The sequence below is a fragment of the Botryllus schlosseri genome, chromosome 1 (genome assembly GCF_051294905.1).
Source record: "Botryllus schlosseri isolate E-star chromosome 1, Bs_hap1, whole genome shotgun sequence".
Taxonomy (NCBI): Eukaryota; Metazoa; Chordata; class Ascidiacea; order Stolidobranchia; family Styelidae; genus Botryllus; species Botryllus schlosseri.
In genome coordinates this window covers 32,852,856-32,866,713 of record NC_137236.1, presented here as the reverse complement: position 1 = coordinate 32,866,713, position 13,858 = coordinate 32,852,856, and the positions used below count along the sequence as shown (strand labels likewise).

General features: G+C 39.3%; 1 long non-coding RNA gene across 1 annotated transcript; it reads right to left on the bottom strand.

Moving 5' to 3' along the window:
* Positions 1–249: 249 nt before the first annotated feature.
* On the bottom strand, positions 250–5,180 carry LOC145447815 (uncharacterized). The gene is made up of 4 exons (XR_013917712.1): positions 4,066–5,180; positions 2,969–3,109; positions 2,556–2,635; positions 250–526 (listed from the first exon to the last, which is right to left on the bottom strand). It is a non-coding gene; the product is annotated as an uncharacterized LOC145447815 (long non-coding RNA).
* Positions 5,181–13,858: the final 8,678 nt, after the last annotated feature.

Sequence of the window (13,858 nt, the reverse complement as noted above, 5' to 3'; positions counted from 1 at the left end):
CTCTGTGCTATTTGATTAATACTATCAATATACACTCTAAAAACTGGGCCCACCTTTTAAGGTGTTCCAAAAAAAACCTTCAGAAGAGGAGGGAAATTTTCTACCTTATTTCACCTGGTGGTTATTTTCCCACCTCATCATAAGGTGGGCAACTTTCCACCTTGTCCTATCCGGATTCCGCTTCATCCTACCCGGATATCCTCGAGGTACAGCATATAACCACACTTTAAGCTTTCACAAAACACTAAATCACCTTCATTCCAATGCCTTTATTTGCAAATTAGTCACGAATGTGATCCAGTTTGGCATAAGCTGCAGTACTGATGTCTTTTACACCTGGCAAACGCGCCAGAAAAACTGACACGACAGTCAGAAACTGCATTTCGAAGACCCAATGAATTTCTAGCATCACTGCAAATGCCTCATGGAAGCTCTCGATATTCTTCACCTTTTCAACATCAAACCAGACGCTCAACTCTTTCTTCATTGTATCGTAGCAAATTGTAGGACACGCGGATTTGGGTGTCTCAAAGAAATATATTATTATGTGAAAGAAGCATCAGGTCAAACATACACTTAACACACACACACAGACACACATTGATGTTATTTCAGTAATCAGCTTATGAAATATACCGGCAGCAGGGCACTGCGGATCCTATTTTCAGTCAACATATGATATCAAATAGCAAATAGGCCAATGTATATGCGGACTTGGCCAGGTGGAAGTGATGACCATTTTGAGTCATCAGCTAACGTGAACAGTAACCTTTAGTAGAGTGGCTCTCAATTTTTTGTCGGCGCGGACCATTTTTCTTAACCATCAAGGAAAGGCATCCGTACAGACACCCCTAAAGTTTTAGTTCAAATCATGCTCAATAATAGTGCAACCGCCATCCACCTCTTGTCAATAGTCCTTTTTTTGCAAGTTGCAAAGGTACATCTTGGCGAGTTCGAAGTAGCAACCTCGGATAACTGCTGATATCTACTTTTTGAAACTACTTGAGTACTTTGCAGCCCTTCATTTCCTACTTGGTTGAAGTAGCTTTGACATGGATTTGAAATTACTACATCTACACTGTACTAGCCTAGAAATATCCGAAGTGATGCTTTACCCGAGCTAAGAAAATCACAAATTATATTATCATTCAGGTTAAAATTTTAGAGGTCTGCAAACACCATAAAGATGTGCTTCACGGACCCAGAGTTAGAACTGCGGGTTGTGGGACCGAGCTGAAAGAGAGCATGTGCTTGTAACACCGGTTTTAGGTTTGCACCTCACTAAAAAAGGTTCAATATACCACGTTGAGAGATACTTATAATTCAATAATTAATATTATTAAACGTAATTTTCAGTATTTGAAATCGTCTCCGAATCTCCACGACTCAACTACAGTTGAAGTTCGATTTGGTGCCAGTAGTGGAATAGTTTTTCCCATTCCAAATTTTAAGCAAACAGGCAGTGTTGGGATCAAGTCACTACCTTCGAGTCACGAGTCATTTCGAGTCATTGCACATTTTGACTCGAGTCAAGTCAAGTCAATCGATTTTCAAAAGTGACTCGAGTCAAGTCAAGTCATTCGATTTTTGGAGGTGACTTGAGTCAAGTCGAGTCAAGTCGAGTCAAGTCGAGTCAAGTCGAGTCAAGTCGAGTCAAGTCGAGTCAAGTCGAGTCAAGTCGAGTCAAGTCGAGTCAAGTCGAGTCAAGTCAAGTCAAGTCACGAGTCAAGTCACATTTCAAGTCAAGTTGCCTTTTCGAAGTATGAGGCATGATTACGACATTGCAATTTGCTAGATGTCTGAAATACAGATTGAGTGGTCATTAATTCCTAATCGATGAACGAATATATAGAGTTGAATATACTCGCAAGAAGACGCTGTATCTCTCACATATACGCAGAACTGTTGAACCTCGTATTTGCATAGCCTCAGTTTAAAGTTACCAGCCAAAATAGAAAATAGACAAACGAATTGATAAGATATAACACGTTACCCATTTACCAATTGATGATACAATTCGAGCCTGCGCCAATGGTTGAGAACTATATTAACTATAGACCATTTCAATAAGACAAGAGGTTTGGTCAAGGTAAGAACAGAGAACAGAAATAGACATTTCGCTATTTTATTACTTTACTACTCGAGTTACGACAACGTAAGCTGTAAGCTTCGATCACTTCGTTTGCGGTCAATTTATTTGTGAGAGAACCATCGAGACTCAGTGAAACGCACAATATTTGAATGATTATTTGCTCTCACGGGTTACACCAGCGTTTCGCGAACAATCCGAATATATGCAAGATACAGTGATTTTATCCACACCGATTACTTGATGACTTGAAATTGACTCGTGAATTTTGATCCGAGTCGCGAGTCAATCCACATTTCTGATACGCCGAGTCAAGTCAAGTCAAGTCATTTCAGCAAAGTGACTCGAGTCAAGACAAGTCATGCGAAAAAGGTGACTCGAGTCTGACTCGAGTCAAGTCATGACTCGAGTCATCCCAACACTGCAAACAGGTTGGCCTACTTATAATATTGATAAAAATCCGTACCTGTTCAACCTGGAAGAAGTTGCCATATCCTTTATGAAAAATTGTAGGTATAGAAACAATCCGATCTAGATTTTGAGATGCTGTAAAACAAAATATATTATAAGTCCAAGTTGATCACTTCACTGAATACATACAGGTCAACATTAACTCATTACAAGACAACAAAGTGGAGTGCGTCAACACGTCGCTTCGTAATGACGTATTAGTATAGATTAAAAACAGTGCAAAAATTGATGCCGTGCAATTGCAACATGACTGAAGAAAGCTATATAGGCCTATATCATGAGAGGCAATTAATAGATGGAAATTACCTACTCAATACAAATATTTGAAGAGATCACTGCTTATGTCAAAATCAACAGCTTTATTCCAACAAAGGTAATAGATAAAATAGCAGAAAGAGAAAAACATACCGATCACAATCCATCATTTTGTCTTCGGGACGACGATGTCAGCTTCTGCGCTTCATCCTATCAATCATATTTTCAACCAATTCCGCTTTGATGGGAAATCATGCTCATCTCGTCTTCATGGACAGAAGACGAAACCGTTTTCTGCAAAGCAGCCGAAATTTGAAATATGCAGTGAAACAGAATAAAAATTTCATTGGGAGATTAAATTTGTGAAACCGAGCCCCAATCATTTTTTCAACAGGTGAAGCAGCAAAAATGAGCAGATTTGAATTTATAGGCTTTACTTTGCCTTGGTGAGCCAGTCGAACTTTTCATGCTGTAAGTAGGGCTGGGCAAAATCGAGTACCTGAGTGATTCAATTCTGAATCACGTAATATGCTTCGAGTCGAGTCAAGTAATCAAGTATCACTCATTATGACGTCATAACAGAATGTAAGATGTCAAAGTTGAAATATGTACCGTTTATGCCACCACCAAGAATTTAATGCCTTTTATCCATCACATAAAAGATGCTTTGGTATTTTTTCGACTTCACCGATTTCATCCCACTTGGTGACAATGCTGTTGGATGATCATGACTTCGGAAATATGCTACGTCCAGTAACCTTGGTAGCTTTTGTACTATAGGTTTCGTATGCTACGATACCGCCAATCAAGGTTTCAAGGCTTCAACTGTGAAAATTAGTATCGAAACTATAATTTTCGGGTATAAAGTAACTTTCAGTCATTCAGTGGAGAGAAGCGTAATATCAGTACCGGTACTCGAAAATATCGTATTTTCCTACTCGACTCGAATCATAAGAATCAATACTCGATTCAGGTTCGAGTACTCGAATCATTGTGCCCAGCCCCAGCTACTAGTGATAGTCAGCCTGCCAGTCGCTTAAGTGTGCTTGCGTATACACCAATTCCCTACTGGATATACTATATAGCATGGTTTCATATTAGAAAATAACCATAAATTGCAGTTACTTCTGAAATTTTCAAACAATTAATTCAACTGAACTGAACAAATCTGTCTCTGACTTAAGCATGTAAATTTGAAAAGGCAAGTTTGAAGCATGCAAAATTCATTCATTAGTCCATTACCGCCTCACCTTCCATTTCTTCACGTGGCGTAATGTAATCTGCATTCTCCAATATGGCGGCCGGTCGTCAGACAGCCGACAACGACAGGAACAGTTGAGCAACTATATATACGGGTTTATGCTAGCAAGAACCGAATGCGTTCATACCGCATTCCTTAACAGGAAGAAACGGTTCATATTAAAAAACGTACAACTATTTCCTGTGTAGTAAGAATAAGTACAAGTCATAAGAATTCGCTTCACAACGAACTTCAAGAGGAGAAGACATGCGACGCCAACGCGGTCTCTCCGATCTGTCTGCTTCGAGGCTCGGCCTCTGATTAACTAAAGCGTAACCGACATGGCTGATCAGTCAGCATGAGATATCATTATATTCGCTTTTTGTGTTCGACTTACTACTTAGTACACCAAATAAATATTATAACTATCATTATTGAGTACAGACTAAAAATTTACTGAATAGGGTAGTAAGATGTAAGTTGAACCATAAGCTCACCGGTGTTTATGAAACTCGATGGTTGAACGGGGTTTCCCTTGAGAATGTGGTTCCCGCGGAAACTCAGCTGACTTCGCGGAATCGCCGCGCAAATAACTGATGCGTTGCATAATTTAGTATATTATTATGTCGATACCCCGCATAACAATATCAGAACTTTGGAATAAACTTGATACGGCTGTCTTTTCATTGTATCGCATTTTTGTGGTGTATTGAACTCATAGCTCATTGCTAATAAACCAATGATGATGAAGACATATACTGTCACAACAACAACGATAGCTTGGTATCGAAAACGATTTTCATATGAAGGTGAAAACTAAAAATATGCATTCCACGGCTTATAAATTTGAGCGTCCGCCGTTACCGCTCCATGGAGTTTGGGTGTGAGGAGGCAACAAAAGCTCCACTCTATAGGAGGTTTTGGGAGGTGGAAGATGTATTGTTGGAGGTGGGAAGATTATTATACCTTCTTCGGTGGTGTATGGCATGTACCCACCTCTCGTAAAAAGAGGGATTATGGTAATATACCTTCTTGAGAGGTGTATGGCATGTACCCACCTCTCGTACACGTGGTAATTATGGTTTCCACCTCGATTTTAGCTAAAAACCCACCTTTATTTTTTACAGTGTATTAACACTATAGGCTTAATGCGCTATAAAACGAAGGCGTTTCGCGAGAGTCGTAGGGGTAACGTGAATATATCGGGACCGTGACAAGGGATCTCGGTCAACCCAATTGTGTACTGTAGTGTATATAGTCCGATAATTTGTTCATACCATATCAATGCGGTGAGATATTTTACACGGATTTCCTGCGATCACTAAGCTACTGTTACAAACGGGAATATTTCCGCATAGGAATTGCACGCAGTCTTCAGTCTGCTAAACCATGAGAATAAAAAACTAAAAACAACTCAAGTTTGAGTGCTACGATTAGCCGGTTTCACTAATTGTTGTAAAGTCCTGATGAACTCGGTAATCGACCCAGTAGTCAATCAACTTTATGATCTCTTCCCTAACTCCGCTTGCATGTTTGCGATGAGGACGTTGCAATAAGCGATATACAACGCTAATGTTGATGAGATTGAAGAGCTCATATCTGGTACACGACCAAAGACATGCGATCTTGATCCTATACCAACTTGGATTCATATGGAATGTTTCTCGGACTTGGCGATTCTGGTCGCCGAAATCATAAATCGGTCGCTCTTAGACGGCGTGGTACCGTAATGCTTTAAGCGAGCTGTGGTGACCCCGCTCGCGAAGAAGAACACTCTTGAATCCGATCTGATGCAAAACTATCGTCCGATATCTCTCAAAACTTCTGGAAAAGGTTGTCGCCAAACGCATTGTGGACCATGTGACCGAGTACGATCTTCATTGGTTACCCGTGAAATTTAGGTCTGAATACAAGCTTCTTCTGTTCGTCTTCAAATGCGTGGAGGGAAGTGCACCAGCGTATCTTCGTGAGCTAGTGACAATATATAATCCCGGAAGAGCGGAACGTTCTCAGTCGCAAAAGCTGTTGTCAGCTCCAAAAGGCAGAACATCGACCTACTTCGAGAAAACCTTTTCTTCCTCGGCCGCCATTCTGTGGAACAATCTTCCATTTTTATCAGACTATGTGCCTCGCTATATGTTTTCAAACGCAAAATCAAGACCGTTTTATTCCCACGAGCGTTTGAACTAGAGTAGTGTTCATTCCGCCCTACAACTATGCACATCGTCTTTTATACATATCGTCTGATATTTTATTGCCTTTTTATGTACAGCGCTCTAGTGTAGTAATGATATATTGTTATATTCGGCGCTCTATAAATTATTATTATAATATTATTATTAATATTATTATTATTATATGATACGACGTGTTAGTATTGTGCGGGTTAGAATCATTATTATTATTATCATTTTCCTTCGTAATCGCGTTGCATAATTTTGTTGTTTTCGAAAATAACTGAGTCAGAGTCGCAACAAGTGGAAAGTAGGACCTTTGTCACGGTTCTGGCAAAACCGCCTAACTATGGGAGTCTGAAAAATTTCAAATGTCGATACACACTTGCACATTTCCATGCTGCATACCGAAATTATATATAATACTTAAGCGTCCCCCATAAAGCCTGAGTAGGATAACTAAATATGCTGGTTCGAAAGCTATCCCGTCGGCGACCCGCTACTAGTATGTCATCAAGTATATCCAAGCTTAAATTATATGCATTTAATCTCATGTCAAACTTAATACAACCATAAATTGCTTATACTCCAATCAGCACCACACAGACATTACAGTACTCACACTACGCTAGTCTGCTACACAAGTATACGCCATATCATCCGTGTAAGCGGTGTATTGTAAAAGTCTTGAAGTGGACCGTGATAAAAGTCAGCATCCATGGAGTAGGATTGAAGAAGATTGGCCTGATGGTGTAAATGACCATACTAGTGGACGAACACCATGGATATTACGAACAAACAATACACAGGTACTGATACACAGTGCACATGCAGTTTCACGTTCCATACTGAAAGACCTTGCGCTCAAAACCAAGTTAAAGTCAGATAGCGCACAGAGGACATTCCATCCGCTTTCACGAAGAAAGCTCTTGACTATTCAATCACGTGTCACAAAACAATGTCATCACTGAGCCGTTCATAACATTAATTCCCATGACTTTATAATGCCATACTTCTATGCTATAACATCAGGACCGTACCTTCCGCAACCCTAACCCCCAATACGCGAGACAAAAATTATTACCTAAATCAGGGGTCACTATAAGACGCTGCCCGCGAGGTCATATTTTGCGGCCCGCGACTTGATTCAAGATTTCGGAAGAAAGCTAAGAATACCATTTTGAAATGCTGAAATGGACTACACTCTACAGTCTCAACATATTGTTGTTGTCGTTCCAAAATAAGCTATAACGCGAAACAATAAGATCATATTGTTAATTTATTCGCTAAAAGCTTTTCAGTATCAAAAAGGGTGTGTGTGTAAATACGTTTTGAGAACCACTTGCTTTGGGCTTTACCACAAGATCAAGCTTAACGTGGAGATGGCCTTTCAGCTAGTAATTTATCTCGCTAGCCCGAATATCGACTCCTTAGTCGCTGAAAAGCTTTTCGAGGTATCGTGCATAAGTAGTTAGTATGATCGGTCGTGATTCGCCATAGGGTTCTTATGGGATCTCTGGTGAGGTGCCGCGAAACTCGTGTTGGTGATGGCACCCTTTTGACCCCCCCTTCCACTGATGAGGTGCCATGTGTTCTTATGGGATCTCTGGTGATGGTACCCTTTCGGGTATAGGCTTCGTCGGTGATGTGCCGTGAAAACTCGTGTTGGTGATGGAACCCTTTCAGACCCCCTATCGCTCGTGATATGTCATTGTTTCTTACGGGATCTCTGGTGGTGTACCATTGGTTCTTATGGGATCTCTGGTGATTCGCCATGTGTTCTTATGGGTGCGGTCGTGACTCGCCATTTTTGCTATAGGCTGCGGTCGTGATTCGCCGTGAAAACTCGTGGTCGTGACTCGCCTTTTTTGCTATAGGCTGCGGCGGTGATTCGCCTGTCATGTATTCTTACGGGATCTGTGGTGACTCGCCGTGTGTTCTTATGGGTGCGGTCGTGATTCGCACTTTCAGGCATCTCTCGCATGTCGTACTTTCGCGTATAGGCTGTGGTGACTCGCCACGCGTTCTTATGGGTGCGGTCGTGATGCGCACTTTCAACCATCTCTCGCGTGGTATTGAATAGTCACCAACAATAACCGCACAAACGGAAACGTGGCTTGTTGTGAGGATTAAGCAGCGCGACCTATATTTCGAATGACCTGCGCGCTGAATTGTTTCACAGCCAACCGCGGTGGTCGTGACTCGCCTTTTTTACTATCGGTGGTGACGGTGATTCACCTGTCGTGTATTCTTACGGGGTCTGTGGTGACTCGCCATGTGTTCTTATGGGTGCGGTCGCATGCGGCTATTGCGTCTTATGGCGGGGGTGGTGAGCGGCTATTGATGCTAACACGAAACCCGGGGTGGCGAGCGGCACTTATTTCTTATGGCGGCGGGTCTTATTTCTTATGGGTGCGGTCGTGATTCGTACTTTCGGTATAGACTGCGGGCGGCATGTCGTACTTTCAGCAAAAAAGGTGTGAAATAGTTTGCCAAGTCTAGGAATCACTTGCAAGGTAATATTTTGGTATTTAGTTTACCACAGAGCCGGCGTAGACGGCGATTCGAATATCAACAATAACGACGCTCACGAATTAACACTTCAAATAGCTGTGAAATAGTTTGCAAAACCCCGCGATCGCTGACAAGATAATGTCTCGGTCATAACCATCTTTCACGACTTGGTGTCATAACCATACCGATCGCTCACGCGGTGAAATTTTAGTAATCAGTTTGTCACAGTACTTGATATCGCTGGTAAGATTTAACAAGTAACGAATAACAGACCGCGGTAACTTGAATAGCGACAAATTGTCACTTATTTCCGCTCTAACTCTAATCCTTTGTGAAGTGAACGCTTATTCAAAAGGGTGTGATATAATTTGAAAATCCAACGACCACTCACCGGATAATGCTTCAGACATAGCAATTCCTCATACCCGCTCAGAAGGTAATATTTCGGTAATTAGTTTGTCACAGAACCGTCGCAGACGGGGATTCGAAAACCAACAATTTGTCACTTGCCCGCGATCGCTATATGTTTCACACCTCGCGAAAAGTGGCTGACTTTAGTTGCGTGATAAGATCCATGAAAATATTCAATCAATGTGTTAGTTTATCAACTTGAAATGAAACTCACTACACAAATCAAGTTGAATCGTATTTGAATGTATTGATTCGACCCAACTCAAATCCTTTGACAAATCCTATTAACGCGATCTGTTGAATCGAACGTAACCCGAATATTACTGACGCCGACTTTCAGCCGCATCGAATTATTCGCACATTCCGCGCCACTGTTTTCACACTTATAGAATCAATACCAACTATCTCTAACCCGATAATATTCAATCATTTTGGTAATTTACCAACTTTAAATCCATTCGCGGGATGTACTAAAGGTAAATCCAAATAATCCAGAATGAAATATTTGGACTTTGACATTGTCTGAATTGAAATATATTGACAAACATGACTGCCAACTTTCACCCAGTCACATTTCGAGATTATACTTTGAAACAATCCTTGAAACTGACAACCTCTATTCACGACTCCGTTTCCGTTTGTAAAATAGAGTTTCAGAAATACTATCGCGATATTTTAATGTGTTACTTCACACAATAGAATCAATCAATGAAATAACACCTGTTGTAAATATTTCTAACTTGACAACCACTTGTGCGTACCGCGATCGACTTGCGACGCGATGAGTTAAATCGGAATATTTCAATCTATTTGTCGAAACCTTGAACAAACTATCAGGTCATTTTTTGTTGTAATCGAGTGAACGGAAATAGTATTACGTCTCAACATTTTAGCATCTTCCCATAAACAAAAGAGTAAAATACAAAAAACCTTGTCAAGTCAATCCGTTTGTAACTTACCCAACCAAAGCAAAAAGTATCCTTATGAAAAGTAGACAAGACTACGCCAGTAATCACTACAATCCAAAATCCATAACAAGCTCGGTTGTATTCATATCCCTACGACGCGTCTTTTGTTTTTCAACTGTAAAAGTCGTTACTATTTTGCAAGACAAAGTAATTACTACTTGATATATTTTATAAACCAAAGTAAATACTACTCGGTGTGTGGTTTGAGATTAACATATTACATTTGAGTATACCGGATTTGAATGCCTGACCAACGTAGTTGAGAATTCATTTCTTACAATCAAACGCCGGTTTTACATTGAAAGGTATCATACTGTAAACATAAGGATTGACACATTGATTTGATATATGAGATTTTGTAATGCTCGACCACGACTTGATTATTAAATTATTCACGATAATTAGACCCGATGTTGTGGTAAAGGTTATTAGAAAATATCACTTTTGGCATCGAGTACCAGTCGAAGTGGGTGAACAATAACACCGAAAATGATAAATGCGTTTCGTGCTACTATTGATACAAGTTCATTTCTATCAGGTGAAATAAACGCCATCACAAAACTCAGAGCATGCAAAGGTCTTGATTGATATGAATTTCGATTTGTGTCTTATGATACCAGCAAGCATTTTAGAAATATTATGATTCGTTAAACCAAAGTCGTATGTCCGATTATTAATTGATTGGAAACTTGATCACGTACCTCGATCATTACAGAAGATTATAACCCCATTGTCCGACAATCTTTTACAAAAGGATCGAAACCAAGTAACCCAAAGTCGTTGCCGTCGCATAAACAATTTGTACGACGTTTGATAATTGTACCCTATACGTTGGTGTACTAGAGATATTTGTAAAACACACTCTGGTAAAGAAATCGAAAGGATATCCTACACCTAAATCTGATAAAACCATTTTGCACTTTTTGTTCGTCAGTAGTATCCATTTTAATTTCCCCATTTCCTCTCGTCAAAGTAGATGTAATCATAGTCACTAAAGAACTTACTTGGATGTGTTTGAATTCTAGACATAGTTATGATTTACTCAACGCAAGACCCAAGAACAACCGTAGTTAACAACCGTGCACACATATCCAAAATATCGCACACTCCACTATTCCTAAAGTACAAACACCCGATACAAAATATCACTTGTTGCGGCATCATCTTCACAATATCACCATTTTGTTTGTGTCAATTAGTTACTTTGTATGTTATCCCACAACTCTTACAAAAGTACGAAGGATATTAACATCGCACTAAGTAATTAACTTTACTCGATATTCTCGCATTACGAAACTAAAGAATGGTTGGTTAGACTCTACAAACTGTTTCGATATCACAAGACCTTTATTGTCTGAATGGGTGTTCATGTATCTTAATAATCAAATAGTTCAACACAGAACTAGTACTAACAGAAACATCAGAGTTGTTTACACAAAAGTTTGTATGTGTACAGTATGCGAATACCATGTGTAAGTCCGGCACAATTGCAGTATCCATTCGAGTTTAGTCAACACAAATTTATTACAACGGAGCCACGTAAACTTTCGTGAAAGAAAAGCATACTCACTTCCAGAGGGTTATGTCAACACCATAGCAGTTCCCCAACAACAAAGTACATATGTTTCTAGCCACGGTCCTTACATCTTTCACATAGATCAATCTACTTTGCTAACGAAAAGTGCTGAGTCATCACATGATCGCTCTCACAACAAAACAGCTAGTAGATATTATCATTCAAAATATTCCTAACCCTTTACACACCAGTGACAAATCATACAACGAATATGCTTTGCGGGTCGAATTGTTGTTCAGTGTCAAGTCTACCTGTTGAAACGTACATTAAATAGCGCAATCCAATTAAAACCACGAATCTATTTTCATTTCGTCACATACAGAAAAATAAATTTTCTTTCTCCAACACATACTTGTAACCAATCGCTTTCATTAAACACACAACACCATAAAAGTATTTACTTTCTACAACATAGACATTCCGATGTAGTCAAGAAATATTTTTATTAATCAAAATCATCGATTTCTGTTCACGGCGTTAGTGTGTGCATGTCATACCTGTGGGCCCCGTATTAAAATGGACACGACACGACTGACTGTAAGGAGATAGAAGTCTATCACATCGATTTACATGTGGTCTTCGCTACGGTTTCAAAAAACGAATCATCTCTTTTGCATTGATCTAGACCGAGCAAGTTAGTTAATGGCCATGATTGTGTTTGTCATATGCGAATGATAGGGTTACTGTCAAATCTACATACAACAATCTTCTGACGATCATAATAGCAATTTCATTTTCCGCCCCTTCATAATTGTACAACTCGGTAACTACGTTTAACAAGACCAATCACACTACCGGCGTTGAACACAAGATACCTACCCAAGTAAAAATATCATTCTGGTTTGGACAACTGACGTTTACCTGTGTAAAATTATCCTTTTCACTTGGAGGTCCACCGTTACCTAACTAAAATACCATTGTCCTTTGGAGATTTATCGTTTACCCAGTGTAACAATCCCCTTTTCACTTGGAAATCTATTTTTGGCCTGAATAACAAACCCCTTTTCACTTGGAAATCTATTTTTGCCCTGGATAACAAACCTTTTTCATTTGGAAATATATTTTTTCTCTTGGTAACAAACCTTTTTCACTTGGAAATATATTTTTTCTCTGGGTAACAAACCTTTTTCACTTGGAAATATATTTTTGCCCTGGATAACAAACCTTTTTCATTTGGAAATATATTTTTTCTCTTGGTAACAAACCTTTTTCACTTGGAAATATATTTTTTCTCTGGGTAACAAACCTTTTTCACTTGGAAATATATTTTTTCTCTTGGTAATAAACCTTTTTCACTTGGAAATATATTTTTTCTCTTGGTAATAAACCTTTTTCACTTGGAAATATATTTTTTCTCTGGGTAACAAACCTTTTTCACTTGGAAATATATTTTTGCCCGGATAACAAACCTTTTTCATTTGGAAATATATTTTTTCTCTGGGTAACAAACCTTTTTCACTTGGAAATATATTTTTTCTCTGGGTAACAAACCTTTTTCACTTGGAAATATATTTTTTCTCTTGGTAATAAACCTTTTTCACTTGGAAATATATTTTTTCCCCGGGTAACAAACCTTTTTCCCTGAGCAACAAACCTTTTTCACTTGCAAATATATTTTTTCCTGGGTAACAAACCTTTTTCACTTGGAAATATATTTTTTCCCTGGGTAACAAACCTTTTTCGCTTGGAAATATATTTTTCCCTGGGTTACAAACCTTTTTCACTTGGTGATCCGTCGTTTACCTGAGTAAAAATATCATTTTCCTTTGGGGATCTGGCGTTTACCCAGTGTAACAATACATTTTCTCTTGGTCATCTAGCTTTTCCTAGTGTAACAAAACCATTTTCATTTTTGAAATCTGACAACCACACCGACAATTTGATATTTTTGTATTTTCTTACAGCGAACAGCGACAAAATATACACCAACAACGACTCCGATACATTTGTCTAATCAAATATTCACTTGTGTTGGTGCATCCCATCAAAATCGTCGGTTACCCACATGCAATATCCTCTTGTACACAGAAATGCATGTTTTGGAAAATTGGACAATAGGCTTCGATAGTTCTGTGATGTCCGGGTTCGTGCTTTGGATTTTCCAGATTCAAAATGTCTGAATAAAACACCCCCTCGACGATGGTTGGTATGTGGATAACG